At 51.4% G+C, this 18891-nt stretch overlaps 1 protein-coding gene across 7 annotated transcripts in view; it reads right to left on the bottom strand.

The window, feature by feature from the left end:
• The window catches only part of TCN1 (transcobalamin 1), a 317931-nt gene extending 316376 nt beyond the window's left edge, over nucleotides 1-1555 (bottom strand). For all 7 annotated transcript variants that reach the window (XM_067037309.1, XM_067037308.1, XM_067037306.1 and 4 more), the window contains exon 1: nucleotides 1413-1555. The gene's annotated coding sequence lies outside the window, so the exon portion shown is untranslated. The remainder of the gene's footprint in view (nucleotides 1-1412) is intronic.
• Nucleotides 1556-18891: the final 17336 nt, after the last annotated feature.

Here is an 18891-nt window from a genome sequence, read left to right on the forward strand (position 1 = left end):
CCAAGTTGCTCACTGCCTGCCTCTGTGTCACATTTTGGTAATTCTTGCAATAGTTCAAAGTTTCTCATTAGTGCTATATTTGTTATAGTAATCTGTGATCAGTGACCTTTGATGTTACTCTTGCAGAATGACTACAATTTGCTGAAGTCATTGATGATGGTTAGCATATTTTTATGCTAATGAAGTACTTTTTAGTTAAAGTGTGTACCTTTCTTTAGACAATGCTGTTGCACACAGTAGACTGTGGTATATTGTAAACATAACTTTTAAATGCACTAGGAAACCAAAAAATTCCTATGACTTGCTTTATTGTGATACTTGCTTTATTGCGGTGGTCTATTAAGAAGCTGCAGTATGTCCAAGGCATGCCTGGAGACACAGTGTCCTGGGAACGGAATTATGCTTGGCTCAGCTAAAGTCAAATACCTATACACGTTGTCCAATCAACTGTGGCCAGATTGAGAGACATTCGTGTAAAGACCAAACATGGCAACCAGGTCCTCAAACCTCGGTGACCCTGAGCATTTAGGGGAGCAGGTAATTCCTAGAAAAGGTGACAATAATGGGAGTGGGGCACGTACATCAAAAGGTATTTACTCAGTCTCATTTAGAGACTATGATGGAAGCATAAATTCTGAGCAGTAGCTCTTGGTTTTTGACAGGAAGTTATCAGCTATGTAACAAAGAGTAACATCAGTAAGTTAATGCAAAAAGCTTCTCTCTGGGCTTCCCAGGTGGCGCAGTGGTTGAGAGTCCGCCTGCCGATGCAGGGGACACGGGTTCGTGCCCCGGTCCGGGTGGATCCCACGTGCCGCGGAGCGGCTGGGCCCGTGAGCCATGGCCGCTGCGCCTGCGCGTCCGGAGCCTGTGCTCTGCAGCGGGAGAGGCCGCAACAGTGAGAGGCCCGCGTACCAAAAAAAAAAAAATCTTCTTCAATAATCAAATAGCCCCAAACTGCAAGCCTAATCTCGTCATTGACAGCATATTTGGGATTGTCCATGGGTTTTCACACAGGCTGGCCATGGGTTTTCACACAGGCTGGCGGCGCTCGCCGGGCCCCAGCGCCCCGGGCCTCGGTGGCGGCGTCCTCTTCCGCTGCGGGCCCGGGGGCTGCCTTCCCCGCGCCCGAGCAGTGGGCCCGCGAGCTCGCCCCAGGCAGCCGCAGGCCGAGCGCAGCCGGCCGCAGCCACCAGCGCTCCTCCAGGCAGCCCAGGCAACAGGGCACTGGCGGAAGCAAGGCCCCGCGGGCGCGCCCCTCCCCGGCCGCGCTCCCGGCACCCACACGGCGACGCGCAAGGCACCCCACGAGGCGCGCGCCACCCGCAAGGCCAGCATGGCCCGGCGGGCGAGCCGCGGGGACGCAGGCGGCGAGAGCTCAGCAACCCGGGGCACCGGCGAGCCACTTCACTTACCCATCGAACTCCCGCAATATCGGAGAACCTTGACGGCCTCTATACTAGTTCTCAAGCCTCAGCACGCCCGGTTATACCGTGGCCTGGGCCGCCAAGAACGGACGCCCTCGGGACGCTTTTGCGACACCGTCGCCGCTGGCCTTCCCAGCTCCGGCGGCGGCGGCGGCGGCGGCGGGAGTCCGCTTTGATCTTACCTCTAGTTAAGTTACCAAACTTTCTTATTAACTTTAGTGATTTGCACTTAGGATCTTTTGGGATTTCTGTGTAGACTATCATTTCATAGACTAATAATGACCCTGTTGTTTCTTCTTTTTCAATCCTTTTATGTTTTTATTTCTCTTTCTTGTCTTTTTATACTGGCTAGGACCTCCTTCCTGCATTCTTAGATTTCAGCTAACTTTTAGGTTTTAGTCCCTGAACCAAATCATCTGGAACTAGGTTAACATTTTCAGGATTTCTAATCATCCGATTCAAAGCTTCCTTCCGAATTTACAAGGATCAGTCACAATAAATGATTTTAGAACACTTTAGTATTTACAGGTATTTCTCAGACAGCATCTCAGTGAACTTTATGAAAAGTAATGTAAGGAAGGAACTATTATTATGATTATTTTACAGCTCAAGAAACTGAGCTTAAACAGGAGTTCAGAGAGATCGTCTGTCTAGAAAGCCAGAGAGCTGTGCCGGTCAAGGTGACTTCCCAGATCCGCTCCAGTATTACTATTCTTTCTGACATAGACGGGGCCTTTGGTGTCAGGTATCTCTAGTATTGTCATGAGATCACCAGATATGTCAAATAATTTTTTTAATCCATTGGAGGTTTTTTTTTCGACTGGGCATTTTTGAAATTCATTTGTAAACCTGAATTGATTGTCGCATGACGGGTTGAGTAAAAAAGTCAGAAAGACATCAAATACCCTGCCCTTTTAGATTTACATGTAAAAAATAAATTCGCAATAAGAAAAGTTCAGATTAGGTCCATCTGTCTTTCCCTAGCTACAAACTTGGAGTCTTCAATATTAAAACACAGCCTTGGGTTGGCCAGATCTTAGACTGGTTTACCACCCTGATGAACAAACCAGGTTTGTTTTCCCTGCACAAGGCGACAAGGACATCTGCCCCTTGGGGACAACACCTTGAACGTAAACAAGTCCCATCTGTGAAGAATGTGGTTACAGCCGGCAGGCTGAGAATTGCTTTCAGCAGGCGGTATGATCACTGTGGAAGTCTTTAGGGAGGGCAGGCACCTTTCAGGCTCCCAGTCCTCCCTTAAAGTCCCATGGTGGCTTTCTAGCGAGCCCCAAATCTGCCCTTTATACTCCTAACCTTACTGCCTTCTAGCTTCCCCAATGGCAGAGGAAGTAAGTCCCTTTGGGGAGTAGTTTCAAGAGGGCTAGCAAGGCCCCATCCTCCCCATTTATAACCCCACCCTATTCTCCCGTTAGAACTGCATGACCCCCCTGGTAGGTAGAGAGGGCAGGGATTGTTAGTTTATATCCATTTGCCAGAGGAGAAGACTGGGTCTCAGAGAGGTTAGGAGAGATGATGACAGCCCCACAGCCAAGAAGTGTTGGAAGAAAAGTCTTGATGGAGCCCAGGCCCCCTCAGTTCAGGGCTCTCGCAACTGGACCAAGTTCTTACTGCCTCTGGGTTCACACATCCATCACCTGCCTCGCAGCATCAAGGGCTAGTTAGGACCCCTAGGCCGGGGCAGCAGCTTGTCTAGGGTCACAGCAAGAGTGGAGAAAAAGCTTAGGTCTCCTGTCTCCCAGCCCCAGAACTCTGCCCACCCTGCCACCCTGCCCCTGCTTTTCCGAGATCGCAGAGTCGAGAATAAGGAAGCGTGAGGCCAGGTGAGCAATCAATGAGTTTGGGCGATGCCAATGGACCCGACACATACCAGACACAAAAATGAGACTTGTAGCATCCTGGCAGAAAATTCAGGCTTTTTCAGAGAAAGAAGGTTTTAACCTAGTCACAAAAAAGTGTGAGTATTGTGGTATTTACTATATTTGACATCTAACCATTGGGATAGTGAAAATGTTGAGAGAAGGTCAACAGACTTGCACATCTTGGGAAACAAGGTATGTAGAGCTTAAAGACTGTCTGAGAGCTACACCTCTGAAAGGACAGTGGTCTTTTTCAACACACTGCACAATCGCTCTTTTTCCTTTTTGTCTTTGTAGTTTATTGTATCTGGATCCCTCTCGGTGTGGGTTGACAAGGACCCCAGCCCCTGTACGGTGAGTTACAATTCCATCTTTGATCATCCCTGAACATTAAAATGTGACTCTCTATGGGAAAGAGGCCTCCCCAATAGCTGAGTGGCCTGGCCATGGCCCGGGGTTCAGTGGTCTTTTGTACCTTGCTTCATTCAGTCCCCACAGATCTACAAAGTTCTGTGGTCCTCACTTTGCAGAGGAGGAAACTGAGCCTCAGAGAGAGAAGCTTTTCTCTGAGCCACAGTTACAGAGCAGTGGACACAAAACAGGGTTCCCAGTCTCTGACCTGCACCCCAGCACTCCGTCCACCACACTGGCTCATCACGCTTCCTTTTCTCTCTAAAAGCTCCAGTTCCCATGTCTACCCCATAGGCAGGGAAATACAAGGCACTGCTGGCCTGGGAGCAGTGCCCATGCTTGGGGCCAGGGAGGGTCTAGGAGAGAAATCCATGGGGGGAAAATCTATTCTCAGTCCACCAGGAGGAAAACCTGGAGGCTGGGGTCCAAAGAGCTGGGCTCAAGGCTGCCTACCTTCTTCGTCATCTTTACTCAAGGCCTGCACCCCAAGCAGTCCCTGGCCTGCCACCCTGATTCAGAGCATGGCCAGGACAGTGAAGGAGGGGAGGGACACCCGTCCATGTGCTGGGTAGTGTGTAGATGGCAGCTGTCTGTTCACGTAGGTAACAAATACACATCGAATACCTGCTATGTGCCAGGTGCTGTACCAGATGCTCAGGGTGTGCCCAGGGGTGAAAATCTAAGTATTAAACAACCAATACATTAACAGCACCAAGCGGTCTGGATGGACAAAGGCCCCCGTGCTGGAGCAGGGCTCTGGAGGCACCAGGTTCTGAGGCTTTAGTTGCTGGATAGTGAGGAGGTGAGGGGGCCCAGGTGACAGATCTAAGCACAGGACAGATAGGTCTGGGGTCTCACTGGGCTCAGGACAATCAGAATGAAAACATTTCAACATTACAATAACCAGTGCCTGGTGCCCCTGTTGCCTAGCACAGCTTCAGCCCAGGGGACAAAATGGAACAGAACCAACACAGCCCCTGCCCTCTTGGAGTTCACCATCGAGCCAGGAACCTTACAGTACAGCAACGCTTTATAGCTGTCTTCTTGTTGAATCCCCAGAACATAACTTATAAATGAGGAAACTGAGGCACAGAGAACATCTTACTCAGAGTCCCACCATGACGACATCATTGAAACCAAGTACAAAGCAAGCCTTGGGCTCCAGAGCCAGAGCTCCTGATGCTGTGCGGTGGCAAATCATATGTCTGACGTAGGACTTGATCCAGAAAATATAAAGAACTCCCTAAACGCAACAGTAAGAAAACAGACCATCCAATTACAAAATGGACAAAAGACTTGAACAGACACTTTAACAAAGAGGAGATAGGATTGCAGATAAGCACGTGAAAAGTTGTTCAGCATCATTAGTCGTTAAGCTGTGATGAAACACCACTGCACACCTATTAGAATGGCTAAGATAAAAAATACTGATAATACCAAGTGCTGACGAGGAGGCAGAGCAACTGGAAGTCTCAGGCATTGCTGGTGGGAATGGCACGGCCAGTCTAAAAAACAGTTTGGTAGATCATTATAAAGTTAAGTATATACTCACCCTATGCCTCGGCAGTCTCACTCCTGGGTGTTTGTTCTGGAGAAAGTAGAACTTATTTTCACACAAAAACCTATACACACAAGTGTTCATAGCAGCTTTATTTGTAATAACCAAAAACTGGAAATGAGGCAAATGTCCTTCACTGGATGAATACTGGGGAACAAACTGTGCTACATCCATATAGTGGAATACTTCTCGGCAGTAAAAAGGAACAAGCAGCCGATACACACGACAACTTGGATCCCAAGGGCGTTACTATGAGTGAAAAAGCTGGTCCCAAAGGGCTACATACCGTATGAGTCCATTTACGTGACATTCTTGAAGTGACAAAATTACAGAGATGGAAAACAGATCAGTGGTCGTCAGGGGTTAGAGTTGGGGGGATGCTGACTATTAAGGGGAAATGTGAGGGAGTTTCTCTGTGGTGATGGGACAGTTCTGTACCCTGATTGTGGTGGTGGTGACAAGACTCTACGTGGGATAAAATTGCATAGAGCTGTACGCCCAAAAAATGGGGTTGAAAACTGGGGAAACTTAAACATTAAAAAGGAAACTGTCTTCTAATATTAAACACATTTTGAATTAGAAATATGAACGCATGTTTTATTTTTCTCTTTCATGTGTTTTTTCTAGTACTCTAGAGTTAGAGTATTTCTTTATCTACTGAAAAACCCACAGGAAGCAATAACAACTCCCTTCCACGAGCACCGCTGATGTCCAGATTATAGTCTCTAAATATCATTTCCTACTAAAAGAGCCCAGTTCCGGGCTTCCCTGGTGGCGCAGTGGTTGAGAATCCGCCTGCCGATGCAGGAGACACGGGTTCGTGCCCTGGTCCGGGAGGATCCCACATGCCGCGGAGCAACTGAGCCCGTGGGCCATGGCCGCTGGGCCTGCGCGTCCGGAGCCTGTGCTCCGCAATGGGAGAGGCCACAACAGTGAGAGGCCCGCATACCGAAAAAAAAAAAAAAAAAAAAAAAAAAAAAAAAAAGAGCCCAGTTCCTTGGAGAACAGACTAAGTCTAGGAACCTGTGCCAGAGAAAAGAAACTGTCAGTGACCACAGGGGTCATATCAGAAGGACACAGGAGCCAGTTTGAAAGGGCTCTCACTAGCTTAAAAAGGAACAATTTGAACATCAAGAATAATAACGATAGCCATAAAAATAACAACAATAATGCCTGTGGCGGGTTGAAACATGAGCCCTCACAGGGATACTAAAAAAATATCTTTGATTAACTGTGGAGGCTTTTAGGGCACTCCCATTATTCTGAAAATGGTAAATGACAGGAAAGAAACAAGCATTCCCCAAAGGAAAAACAAGGAATCACTCAGCTAGAGAGGGTGGCTGCCCATAGCAGCCAAGTCATGAAGGGAGATGAAGGTCACGAAGGTCATCGTCTGTGGGAAAGGAGGGGGTGAGGCTTAGTGATGGCCTTAGAGTCTGGATGGTTCCATTTTTCCTTTTTTTCCTGCTGCTCCTGGATCTTAAAAGGTCAGCACAGCTTCTTTGGTCCCTGGCCTATGGGGTTGCTGGTGTGAGAGAGGAAAAGGCCGCCATAGGGGAATGGCTTTTGCTTCATTCAGCTGTCACCACAGGAGGACCACATGACTACCGACCAGGGACCCTCAGTGGCGCTCCTCCAGAAGCATCTCCTTTTGCTCACAAGTCCACGGGTTGTCTGGGCTGGTATCCTGATCTCATCTGGGCTCACCCACGTGTTTTTGTTCAGCTCAGTGTCAGCCAGGTGGCCCTGCTGACCTTGGCCGTGCTTTCTCACACCTCTGGGGCCTCAGCGGCCACAGCTGGGCTGGTGTGGCTCCGCTCCGTGTGTCTCATCCTCCAGCAGGCTGGCCCGGACATGCTGCATGGCAGGTGCCGGTTTCCAAAGAGAGAACGGAAGCAGGTGAGGCCTCCTGAGGCCTCAGGTCAGAACGGGCAGCGACACTTCTGCTGCACACTCTGCTGGCAAAGGAAAGCCCCAAACAGCCAAATTCAAAGATCTGGGAAACTAGACTCCTGTTGTAGCTGCAAGAGGGGTGGATACACGGAGGGATAGAGAGCTAGGGCCATTTTTGCAATCCGCTGCCAGACTGTTCTACCCCTGGTTGAGCTGAGAGCTGGCCTGAACCACGCCCTTCTGGACCATTTCCACGCCACGCTCCTGACTTTGTCCAGAGGCCACCGGGGCTATTTGGATGAGAACTTGAATGCAGAAACTGATGCACAAATTCTCTGTGCCCACCCACTTGAATACCACTCTGTGGGCATACACACTCACACTCAGATACCCTCACACACATTCACCCCCCACACATGCTCACACACACCACAGTCACACACGCACACGTGCACACACGCTCGCACACCTGCACTCATGCATGCCCACACGTTCACACGCACACACACACACACATGCTTTCACATGCCCACCTACACTCACACACGTTCCCTCACCGACACACCTTCACACCCATGTCCACACCCTCACACACACGCTCGCACACTCACACCTGCGCACACCCTCTCCTAAAATCACACGCTCTGCCCTCTTCCCCCCGGAAAGCGGGGGACGGGCTCCCCGGCCCCTCTAATCCGATGTTGGACAAGCTCAGGTGGAAGAAAGTCAGGCAGCCTCCAGGCGACTCTCAGGGCTTCCCGTCCTCAGCAGCAGGAGGGTGGAGGCCGATGGGGACCCTAGGGGGGACTCCGTTCCAGCTCTGACACTCACAGTGGGGCCCCAGTAGACCACTCGCTTCTCGGGGCCTCGGTTTCCCCTTCTGTACTTTGAGGGAAGGAGCTGATGCTCTCGCGGGCCCTGGTCCTGGGAGCCCGGTGCTCCCAGCAGCAGCTTCCTGGGCCCCCTGGGTGGGTGGGGCCAGATGGGTGAGGCCTCAGAGCCGGGAGGGACTTGAGAACTTCCCAGAGGCGGCAGCTCACAAGCAGAGCATCTCCAAGCCCCGCACAAATAGCAAGGCTTTCACAGGAACACGTGTGAACTCAGGAGGGCCAGGGGAGAGCGGAGGCAGCGCGGCGAGCAGCCCCTGCCCTTCCAGGAGCGGCACCCAGGCCCCCCGGTCCCTGGCGTGTGACGGGGGACACAGGGCAGGGGCATGTCGGCCGCCAGGCAAGGAGAGAGGAAGAGACCACTGGGCAGAGAAGGTGGCGAGCCCGGGGGTCTTACCCCACCTGGTCCTAAGGGGGCAGGATGGCTCCCAGGCCTCTGAATTCCTGGCCTCCCTCCGACGGGGGCCCCCAGCTCAGTCGCCACAGGCCCCATGGCCAGGTGATGGGGGTAGACGAGGGGCATCTGTCTCCCTCCTCGAAGACAGTCACTGAGAAGACTCAGGTATCCCCCAGAGACCCTGGGACCCTAACCATCCTCCCAGGGAAATGGAATCTTCCTGTCACCTTCCCCCTCCTCCTCCCTCCCCCACCCTCACCCAGGTGTAGAAGAAAGGTGATTCCAACCCAGATACAGGTGCCCTGCCATTTCCCTTCTCCAAGGGAAAGAGAAGGACTTGGCAGGAATTCTGAGCAAATATTCTCACCCCTCTTTTATGGATGAGGAAACAGAGGCCCAGTGAGGGCAAGGGGCTGTCCCCCGCCGAGGGCCTCAGTAGGGGTGGGCAGTAGAGAAAGTCCTGCAGAGGGGCCAGGCGGTGGGTGTGGGCACAGGGGAGGGCCGTGCTCCTCCAACATGTGTGTGCACCTTATGGCATCATTCCCAGGACATTGGGGCGGGTCTGACCCGTCCTGAACGGGCTGGGATTGGAGGAGCCCGGACAGCCTCCTGCCAGCCCAATGCCACAGGGTCAGACTTAGATAGAAGGGGCAAATTCCTAACCATTGACAAAGCGGTGGAGCCAGGAGGCATGGGGGGAAGTAGATGGGGCATCCTTGGAAGCCTAGAGCACCTCACATCACAGCCACCCACTTGACAGATGGGGAAACAGACCCAGGGTCTTAAGCAACTTGCTCGAGGTCCTGAAGCTGATTGAGCAGGCAGAAGGGTACGGTGGGCTCTTCCCAGGCTAACCCCGGGGGCCTAAGATCTCAACCGCTCAGCAAAGCTGCCCCCTCCCAGATGTACTCTTTGCCTTTCATCTGAGAGCCTCTCCTCCAGCTGGTAACACCTCCCCCCCGGCTGCTCCAACTGTGCATGAACAAAGCTGCGTCCAGCACCTCGTGAATAAAGCTGATATCCAGAGATGCTCACAGGTCCAGGCAGCTGAGGGGCGGCCTGTGGCAGGAATGGGTCCAGCCAAAGGCAGTGGGTCCATGAGTCAGTGCAGGACCAAGAGACCTCAGCTCAGGGAAGGGAGGCCAGTGGAGTCAGCATTCCAGGGCTCGCTAAGGCCACCTGGTGCAGCCTCTGTGTCCTGACAGTGTGGCCTCCAGATCAGAAGGGCCACAGGGGGGTTGGAAAGACCTGGGGGTGGAGTGAGAGCACCTAGGTTTGCACCCCAGTTCCATCCCTTACCCTGATCGTGTGATCTGGGCAGGTCAGCTTGCTCATCCTCAAAACCGCAGGTAAGGAACCCTCTCTCCTGGATGGAGTGTGCCGAGCGACCGTGTCTCTGCCTGCCCAGGAGGGTCCTGGAGAGAAGCTCCCAGAGAGACCACAGTTCGCCTCGCCCCAAGTTCTGGAGGAGCCGGGCTCAAGTGCTGGAAGGGATTTTAGGGACCCATTTTACAGATGGGGAAGCTAAGGCTCACGAAGGATACGTCAGTGGCCTCAGACTATATACCTCACTCAGGTCTCTGAGCTCAGTGTCTTTGTCAGCAAAATGGTAATGGTACCTACTTCATAAGGATATTACCAGCAAGAGAAGCTAAAAGCATTGAACGCCCCCTGCATGCCAGGCACTGGGCTGGACATGAGACGGGCACTATCTCTTTTAAAACTCAGTGACTACGTGAGGGTGAAATTGGGGCCATCCCCGCACATCTCTGGCTGCTCTCAGGTGAGGCAAACAGCCCCAATTTGGTCACTGGATGGTCCAATCTCCTGTTAGGTCACAAGGTGATTTAGGGAACCTGGGTCCTCAGCCCAGCAAACGGCAGGTAAGAAGAGGACTTGGACTTCCCTGGCGGTCTAGTGGTTAGAACCCCCACGCTTCCACTGCAGGGGCCACGGGTTCAATCCCTGGTCGGGGAACTAAGATCCCGCATGCCTGCAGCATAGCCAAAAAAAAAAGAAAAAAAGATAAATTATCAGGTCACTGCAGACCCTGGGAAGATCACTCTCTGCAGACAGAAAGATCCAGAGACATGACAAGAGGCCACCAGGTGGTGGTGTGACATCGAGCACTGACCTTGAGCTGAACTTGCTGGTCCCCGTGGGGTCAGTTCCACTCAATCCTATGATGTAAGTATTGTTTTTCCCAGAAAGATATTTATTTGCAGAATGGAATAGAATTGGTGAAGGAGGGAGCAGCCATCAAAGTCACAGGACAGAGACACCAAGTTGCTCTCTTCCTGGGCTCTTCCATTGACACCCACTCCTCCAGACGTGAATCCCTCAACCACAGACACTAATCATGGCCTCCGGGAGGTTCTAAAATTATTCTGCACGTATTATTAGGCTTATCTCACCAACAAGAATATGCAGCCTGGCAGAAAGGTCAGAAACACTTGGGCACCCAGGGTAGTTTAAAATCTTGGCACCCTTTGAATTAATAATCTTCCAGTATTTGTTTAATGTTCACTTAGTGAGGTCGGGAAGAAAGCATTTTTCCATTAGTAAGAATCGTACCACTTCTTTCTCTATGTTCAGAATAGAGTTGTATTACATGCACCAAATAGAACTCTAGTTATTTGGAACTGTCTTTCTTCTTCTGATTCTTTCCCCGCTCAAACTGAAGAGCATTCCTCACACCGTTACAAACTGCAGAGGTGGCTTGCTGGGGGATCCTAACAAATGCTTTTCCAAATATAGTGACCAGGTGTTTCCAGATGTGCATGGTTTTCTGTTCTGTAGCTGTTATTCTCTCTGTAGTTTTCTTTTGCAACCAAACAGCGTTTCAGGAGACGTTTTAAAGGCTTGCAGATACGTCCTTGGTAAACAGCCCTTTCCTGTGCGTTATTTGGTTTCAAAATCTGAGCTGCCTGGTAATGCCCACTCCAGGGGCTGTCAGCTGGCTGGTCTCAGGGCCCGACAGGCCTGTAGGCACAGAATCTTGCAAGGTGCATCACAAAAAGACCCTAGGGAGGTGGGCTGGTGCTAGGGAGAAGTTTTTCTTCCTCCTTAAGGGTATTATCTACTTAAGTACTTACTTAATTATCTACATAAGGGCATTAGGGTAAAAGGAACACTCATCTCCTTTCCACCAGCTATGTGAGGATTTACAGATAGAAACCCAAGTTAACGGGAAGCTGATCTCTGATGACCCCCTGTGAAGTTTCAGTGTTCCTCTGAGTCAGCTGGGGAAGCTGCCCTCCTGGCCAGTCTCTCAATCCCCCCTGGACCTGCCTCCTCCGGGAAGGCCTCCCAGGCATTCCCTCACCCTCAGAAGCCTCAGCAGATAAAACCCTACAGGTTTACCACTGGGCCTAGCTGGGCCTAGCTTGCCTTGCTGGGCTGGTGGTCTCACAGACTTCAGTCTTACCTCTCCAGCTGGACTCAGCATAACGTGAGGACGGCATCCCCACCTCACACTTCCTTGTGGTTCCCCTGACACTCAGCACACACCAGGCAACAAAGATCATCTGAATCGATTCTTGTTTGATGATTGATCCTAAACCACTTTAGAGAGTGTCCAGGAACAAATTCCTTGAACAAACTGCTCAGCACGGACCTGAAATCTAACTGCTCATCCCACATTTAATGATTCTTTTTTTCCTTTATTTCAAGAAGAGGTTGGGACTCTTAACTATGACTTTTTAATTCCTAACTCCTTTAACTCTTCCATATTATTCTCACCTCCTCTCTATTCTATTCTCTACTATGATTCACAAGAAATTCCCCCGACAATGTGAGCTTGCCATTATCCAAAAGATAATCTTCTATTATGATAACAACTAGAACCTGGTAATGTTAACTAAATTCTCTTGAGAAATCATTATCAAAAAGTGTGCTGGGGCTTCCCTGGTGGCGCCGTGGTTGAGAGTCCGCCTGCCGATGCAGGGGACGCGGGTTCGTGCCCCGGTCTGGGAGGATCCCGCGTGCCGCGGAGCTGCTGGGCCCGTGGGCCGCGGCCGCTGAGCCTGCGCGCCCGGAGCCTGTGCTCCGCAATGGGAGAGGCCACAACAGTGAGGCCCGCATACCACAAAAAAAAAAAAAAAAAAAAAAATTACTTATTGAGCAACTGCTAAGTACCAAGTACTAGTCTGGGCTCTAAGAATGTAGTAACATACAGGGCTTCCCTGTTGGTGCAGTGGTTAGGAATCTGCCTGGCAATGCAGGGGCCACGGGTTCGAGCCCTGGTCCGGGAAGATCCCACATGCCGCGGAGCAGCTAAGCCCATGAGCCACGGCTACTGAGCCTGTGCCCTAGAGCCCACGAGCCACAACTACTGAAGCTTGCACACCTAGAGCCTGTGCTCCACAACAAGAGAAGCCACCGCAATGCGACGCCTGCGCACTGCAACAAAGAGCAGTCCCCGCTCGCCACAACTACAGAATGCCCGCGCGCAGCAATGAAGACCCAATGCAGCCCAAAATAAAATAAACAAATAAATTTATCTTTTTAAAAAAAGAATGTAGTAACATACTAAACAGAAAAAAAAAATCCTGTCCCTGGGGAACTGACATTCTAGTCAGTGGGAAATAAACAATAGACAAGTAAACAAGTAAAATGTATTAATATACTGAGACTAAAGGATAAGGAATCTGCTTCTGCCATCAATCTGTCTCTAATAAAGTCATGGTGGGGCTACAACTGGGTGTCGTCCTTGCCAATCACACCTGCCCCAGGAGAAGGTGTAAAAGAGGCCACAAGATTTTCTCCCTTGAGATAGACTCCTGATTATGAGAAAATATCTCCTGGTTCCAGTTACTATTGCTGTGTAAGAAACACCCCAAAACTCAGTGGTGTAAAACAACCATTTCATTATGCTCACAGGTTCTGCGGCACAGAACTTGGACATGGCATAGTGGAGAGAGGTTGTCTCTGTTCCATGATCTCTGGGACCTCTCCTAAGAAGACTCAAAGTTGGCAGTGACCTGACAGGTGGAAGCTAGAATCATCTGGAAGCATTTTTGCTCATGCCTGTCAGACAATGTGGGTTGTCAGCTGGGACATCAGTCGGGCTGTCAGCTGGAACACCTTCACTGGACTCCCCGTGTGGTCTCTGCACGTGGGATGATTTGGGCTTCCTCACTGCATGGCAATTAAGCTCCAAGAGTGAGCACCCCATAATAGCCAGGCAGAAGCACATGGCTTTCTTATGATCTAGGCTCAGCAGTCACAGAGCAACAGCTCTGCCATACTCCTTTGGCCAAGGCAATCACAAAGGTCCTAGTACTCAAGGGAAACGGTGTCAAGGTCACACTGCAAGAAGAACACATGGATGGGAGACACCATTGCAGCCAACTTTTTTTTTTTTAAGTATTTATTTATTTATTTGGCTGCACCGGGTCTTAGTTGTGGCTCGAGGGATCTTTGTTGCCACGTGCAGGATCTTTAGTGGCGGCATGCAGAATCTTTTAGTTGTGGCATGTGGGATCTAGTTCCCCGACAAGGGATCAAACCCGGGCCGCCTGCGTTGGGAGCCGGGAGTCTTAACTGCTGGACCACCAGGGAAGTCTCACAGCCAGCTTTTAAAAATGTAATCTCCTGCACCTTCTGTGTCTGATTTCAAAGGACAAAAATGTGGGGTATCTAGATCTACCCACAGTCATCTCACAGGTAGAGAACTAAAACAACTCAAGCAGAGAGTGATAAGATCTGAGTGTTGTGTAATATGTTATTTTGAAGAGAAAATAAAACAGCAGCAGAAGTGCCAAATAAGCAAAGTTGTAACCAATAACTTTGATTGATAAGCCCTGCTCTGTGTGGAAGGCGTACAATTTCTTAACAACATGAAATTTCTGCCTCGGGACTTATTTTTAAAGAATCAAAAATTAGGCCTAGGCTAAAGAAAGGATTTCTTTTTTATTTAGGTCAAGTGCCTAAAACACAGAGGCAGAGCGGTATAGGTGAAGGTATACCTGCTTTGGAAGCAGAGTCCTGGATTTGAAGTCTCTCTCTGCCTGTCTCCAAATGCCCGTCCCTGAACACTTGCCTTCACCTCTAAAAACCAGGGCAGTGGATTAATTTCCTCATAAGGTTGCCTGAGATTAAATGAGATAATACCTGCAAACGCCCTCCAGGCTTGGTAGCCCCTGTGGACAGAATCTCTATCCTTCAAACTGCCAGTGGAATTGGAATGTTTTTGTGTTTTTCTAATCCACAGCAATAAAATGTCTTCTCATCAAATTTGCTATAATTTTTATGTCCTTAAAATTTACTATAAACACTATGCTTTTAAATCTGTAAGCATATGAAGGGGGCTTTAGGGGGAAATGATCTGTTCGTTTCTATAACGATCCTTCGGTAGAGCAAGCCTTAGGGTGTGAGGTCCAGGATGAGCCTGGCTGGTCCACTGGGCTCCAGGAGCATGAGGTTTTGGACGCAGTGTGAGAGGAATGGAGAAGTAAGACTACTGACTAAGGGGAAACCTCAACTTACCAGCTCAGTCTGATACAGGGCTGGTTTCTGTTCACTGCTAGAGTGTGCAGAGGGGGAGAGAGAGCAGAGATTCCCCTGCCAAAGGGCCAGCAGATTCCCATCCTCAAATCAGGGGCCTAGCTGGTCTGTGCTTCAGAAAAGGGGCCTCATGATTTGCGCCTTGGTCACCAAGGCAAGGTCTCCAGGGGTTGCCATGGAGATGAGGCTGCCATATTGGATGGAGGAGACCACCCTCGCTGGAGCAGATATGGCACCGAGGAGGGGCCAGAGCTGCAGAGGAACCAGATGTTAGAGGAACTGAGAGGAGAGGGGTAAGTGAACAGCGAGGAAGCGGGGGGAAGTGAGTCACCGTGAAACTCTGCAGTTATCCTGGTCTCAGGAACTGAGTCCTGTGGGGGGGGGTATGTGGGGAGGTGTGTCTGTGTGTCTGTCAAGCTCACCTTCCATCCATAAGAATGAAGCCCCCAGCTGTCACCCACGGACACGTGTCCAGGGTCTGTGTCTCTGCCATCGGAATCCAGCCCCATGAGACTGAGATGTTTCACAGCCAGGGCACGGTGGCCAGATTTTGAGTTGAGAAGTCCTGAGTTCAGGCCCGGCCACTTAACATTAATGTGACTTTCAGCAAGGCACGTAACCTCTCTGTGAGGCTATTTCCTCACCTGTGAAATAGGGACGATGATTCGTGCTCAGCTTTCTTCAAAGGGTAGCTCTGAGATTCAAGTGTTTAACACAAGCGCCCCACGACAACGTGCGTGCCATCGAGGCACGGACCACGACCGCCCTGCTCCCTTCTGGGCTCTTAGTGCCTCTCAGAGTAAATATTCAATCAATATTTGGTGAATGAGTAAATGGTAGGATGATGGGGAACTCAGCCCCAGCCCCGTCCACGAAGGTGAAACAGGAACGCTCTCACTCCCTCCAGCGGGACACAGCTCCCCTAAGTGTGGTCCACGTACCAACAGCAGCATCACCGGGGAAGCTTGTAGAAATGCAGAACCCCAGGCCCAGCCCAGACCTACTGAATCATCATGTCTGGAGTTTGGGTCCAGAAGTCTGGCTTTTAACATGTCTTCTATGTGATTCTGATGCCCACCCAAGTTTGAGAAGCATTGCTATCGGACACACTGGGGTGAGGGTGAGATGCGGCAGGAGCTGCCACGCCCCCCTTCTTGGGGTATCTTCCACCTGGCACAGGTGTTTATCCCCCAGGCCACCCTTGCGCTCCCTTCCTTGGCCTGCCCAGGGCAGGGGACCAGACTGTGGACGCTGGCGAGGGCCCAGGGCTGTGGGAGGGCAAAGGGAGCTCTTGTCGCACCGGCAGTAGCACATCCACCCCTTCCTGTTTCAGCAAAACCTGCAGACGCGGTGAGGGGATCAGGAGATAAGCTTCGCAGGTTCACGAGAGCTTTGCAAAGGGGTCCCTTCCCGATCAAGTCAGCTTCTCTGCACCCCGGCAACGCCCAGGGGTCCCAGATGCCACTCCTGCCCGTCCTTCCCCCTGGCCCCTCTGCTGAGGTCTCTGTCCCCCCCCCCCTCTTGAGGATCTGAAACTCCTTGCCAGTTGCTGGGAATGCGCAGAAGAGATGAACCTCCAAGATAAGAACCCATGATAAGAACAGACATGATAACCTCGCTCTTGTTGCAGGTTCTCAGGAAAGCCTGACACCAGAGCAGTGCCCAGAGCAGCTGTTCACACGCCCACAGGAGGAGGGGGCAGCACAGACTGAAGGAGGAGAACTGGGTCTCCAGAGAGGTCAAAGCAAAATGTAGCACGGCCAAAGGACACATCCCGCACTCGTCTAGAAAAGCCGACAGCTCACGTCCAGGATCCCGGGTTTGGCAGCTGGAACCAGACAGTGTTTCAATTGGCAGGAAGAGGGTGGGTGCCTGGCCATACTGCGAGGGGCCATGGAGCAGGGAGGAGACAAATCCACTCGGCTCTCTGCGGGACAATCCACCCTGGGTGCCTGCAGGAGCTCTGGACACCACCGTCTGAAGGCTGTAGAGAACCAGCGTCTTCCCCAGAGACTGACCGCGGTGGGAGAGGCAGCTGGAGGAGATGTTCAGCCAGGATAAAAGACAATTCTGGGGAGGCTACAGGAAAACTGTCTTCAAATACTTAAGAACCCTGGGTGGAACAGAGAGCAGCCTGGACCCGTGTGACCCAGTGAAGGGCAGGCGTGGGCAGCTCAAGTGCAGTGATGCCTCCGCCTCATCGGGGCCCTGCTCTCACTCCAGCCACACTCAGCGATGTCCCAGTGGCCAGACCCACCCTCCCCGACCGAGGAAGTCCTTGCACACCCTCAGCCCCCGTCTCCTAGTCCTGAGCACAACGCATGTGAGAGTGAGCGCTTGGGTTTAGAGTCAGGAAGCCCCGAGTTCCAGCCCTGACCTGCACCTTGCACCCTCTCCTCGGGTCACCCTGTGCCAGATCACAGCCTGTCCCAGCCTTGGATTTCCTTGTTGGTAAACCGCGGATGTTCCTCCCTGCCCGTTCACTTATACAGCAGACACTCATCCAGCACGTGCTGCCATCACCCTCCTGCACCGACGTCCCAGGGGATTCATGAGCACCCAGGGGAGGCCTGGCACTGAGCAAGTGCTCAAGGAGTGCGTATGGTGACTGCCAGGACCCATTCCCCAGCCATCTCTGATCTCGGTGCTGAGCAGCGGATACAGGGATACCGGTCCCCGACATCGCCAACCTGATAATGTCAAATCCTCTCAACCACAGCACCTGTGGCTGGTTGGAGGATCAATGGCTCTGAGAAGAATACCTGATCTGTATCTTCCGTCATCTGTGGGCACACAGTTTCCTTCAGTCAGCAGATCTCAGGTTACATAAGCGAGCCCGGTATTGCTGATTCAGCACACTCTGCCCCGCGCGTGCGCACACAGAGCCTGGGCAGGCACCTGAGACGACCTGGCACCGAGCCTCTCCCAGGGCGCAGACCAAGATCAGTGCGAGGAACGGGTGAGGGAGGCCCCACGGGAGGGACAGTTGCAAGGCAACTAAGCTTGTCAGCACCGGAAATGTAGTCCTTGGTCGTCGATGTAAAGCTGTGTGACTTTAGGCAAACAGCTTAGCTTTTCTGTGCCTTGGTTTTCTTACATGGATAACAGGGAGATTTACTCTTAAGTGCTGTGGCTCTGCAGTCAGAAGCCCACATGTGGATCCCACCTCCACCATTTCTCTGCTGTGTGACCTTTACAAGTGTCCCAGCCTCTCTGTGCCTCAGTTTTCTTTATCTGTGAAATGGGAATAATAACAACAGCACCTGCCTCACAGGGTGGTTGTGAGGATTAAGTGGGTTTGTACATATAGAGCACTTGAAAGAATACCTGGTCCAATAATTCTTGTCCCAGTGTTTTCGGCTGGGTTCCTCCACAGCTGACTCTGAGACAAGGATTTAAATGCAAATAGTCTATTCAGAAAATGACCCCAGCAAGGGGACTTCCCTGGCGGTCCAGTGGTTAAGACTCCTCACTCCCAATGCAGGGGGCACGGGTTCCACTGCCTGGTCGGGGAACTAAGATCCCACATGCCACACGGCGCCGCCGAAAAAGAAAGAAAGATAATGACCCCAGCAAGCACCTATAAGGGAGTGGGAAGCTTTGACAGGAACAGGAGAGAAGCCAAAAGAAGGTGAATGAATGACCAGGTTGCCTTCATAGAAATTGGGGCTCAATCCTGCTGGGGCCTCTGGGAGACTGTAGAAGACCCACCCCCCTCAGCATCCTTTCCCCCGAGGGCAGGAGGCTGGGATGCCTGCAGTAGAAAGACAAAGAGCATATGCGAACAGAGTTCCAACAGCAACTGTCACACCAACCTTTTCTGAAAAATTCAGGAGTGTCCCCTGGGCCCCTGCACACCATTTATAATGACAATGACAAACTGAGCCTGGGTGGAAGGGATGGTTCTGGGCCAGAGATCGCTTGATGCCTCCACTGA

This window comes from Kogia breviceps, chromosome 7 (assembly GCF_026419965.1).
Source record: "Kogia breviceps isolate mKogBre1 chromosome 7, mKogBre1 haplotype 1, whole genome shotgun sequence".
In the NCBI taxonomy this organism is placed as follows: Eukaryota; Metazoa; Chordata; class Mammalia; order Artiodactyla; family Physeteridae; genus Kogia; species Kogia breviceps.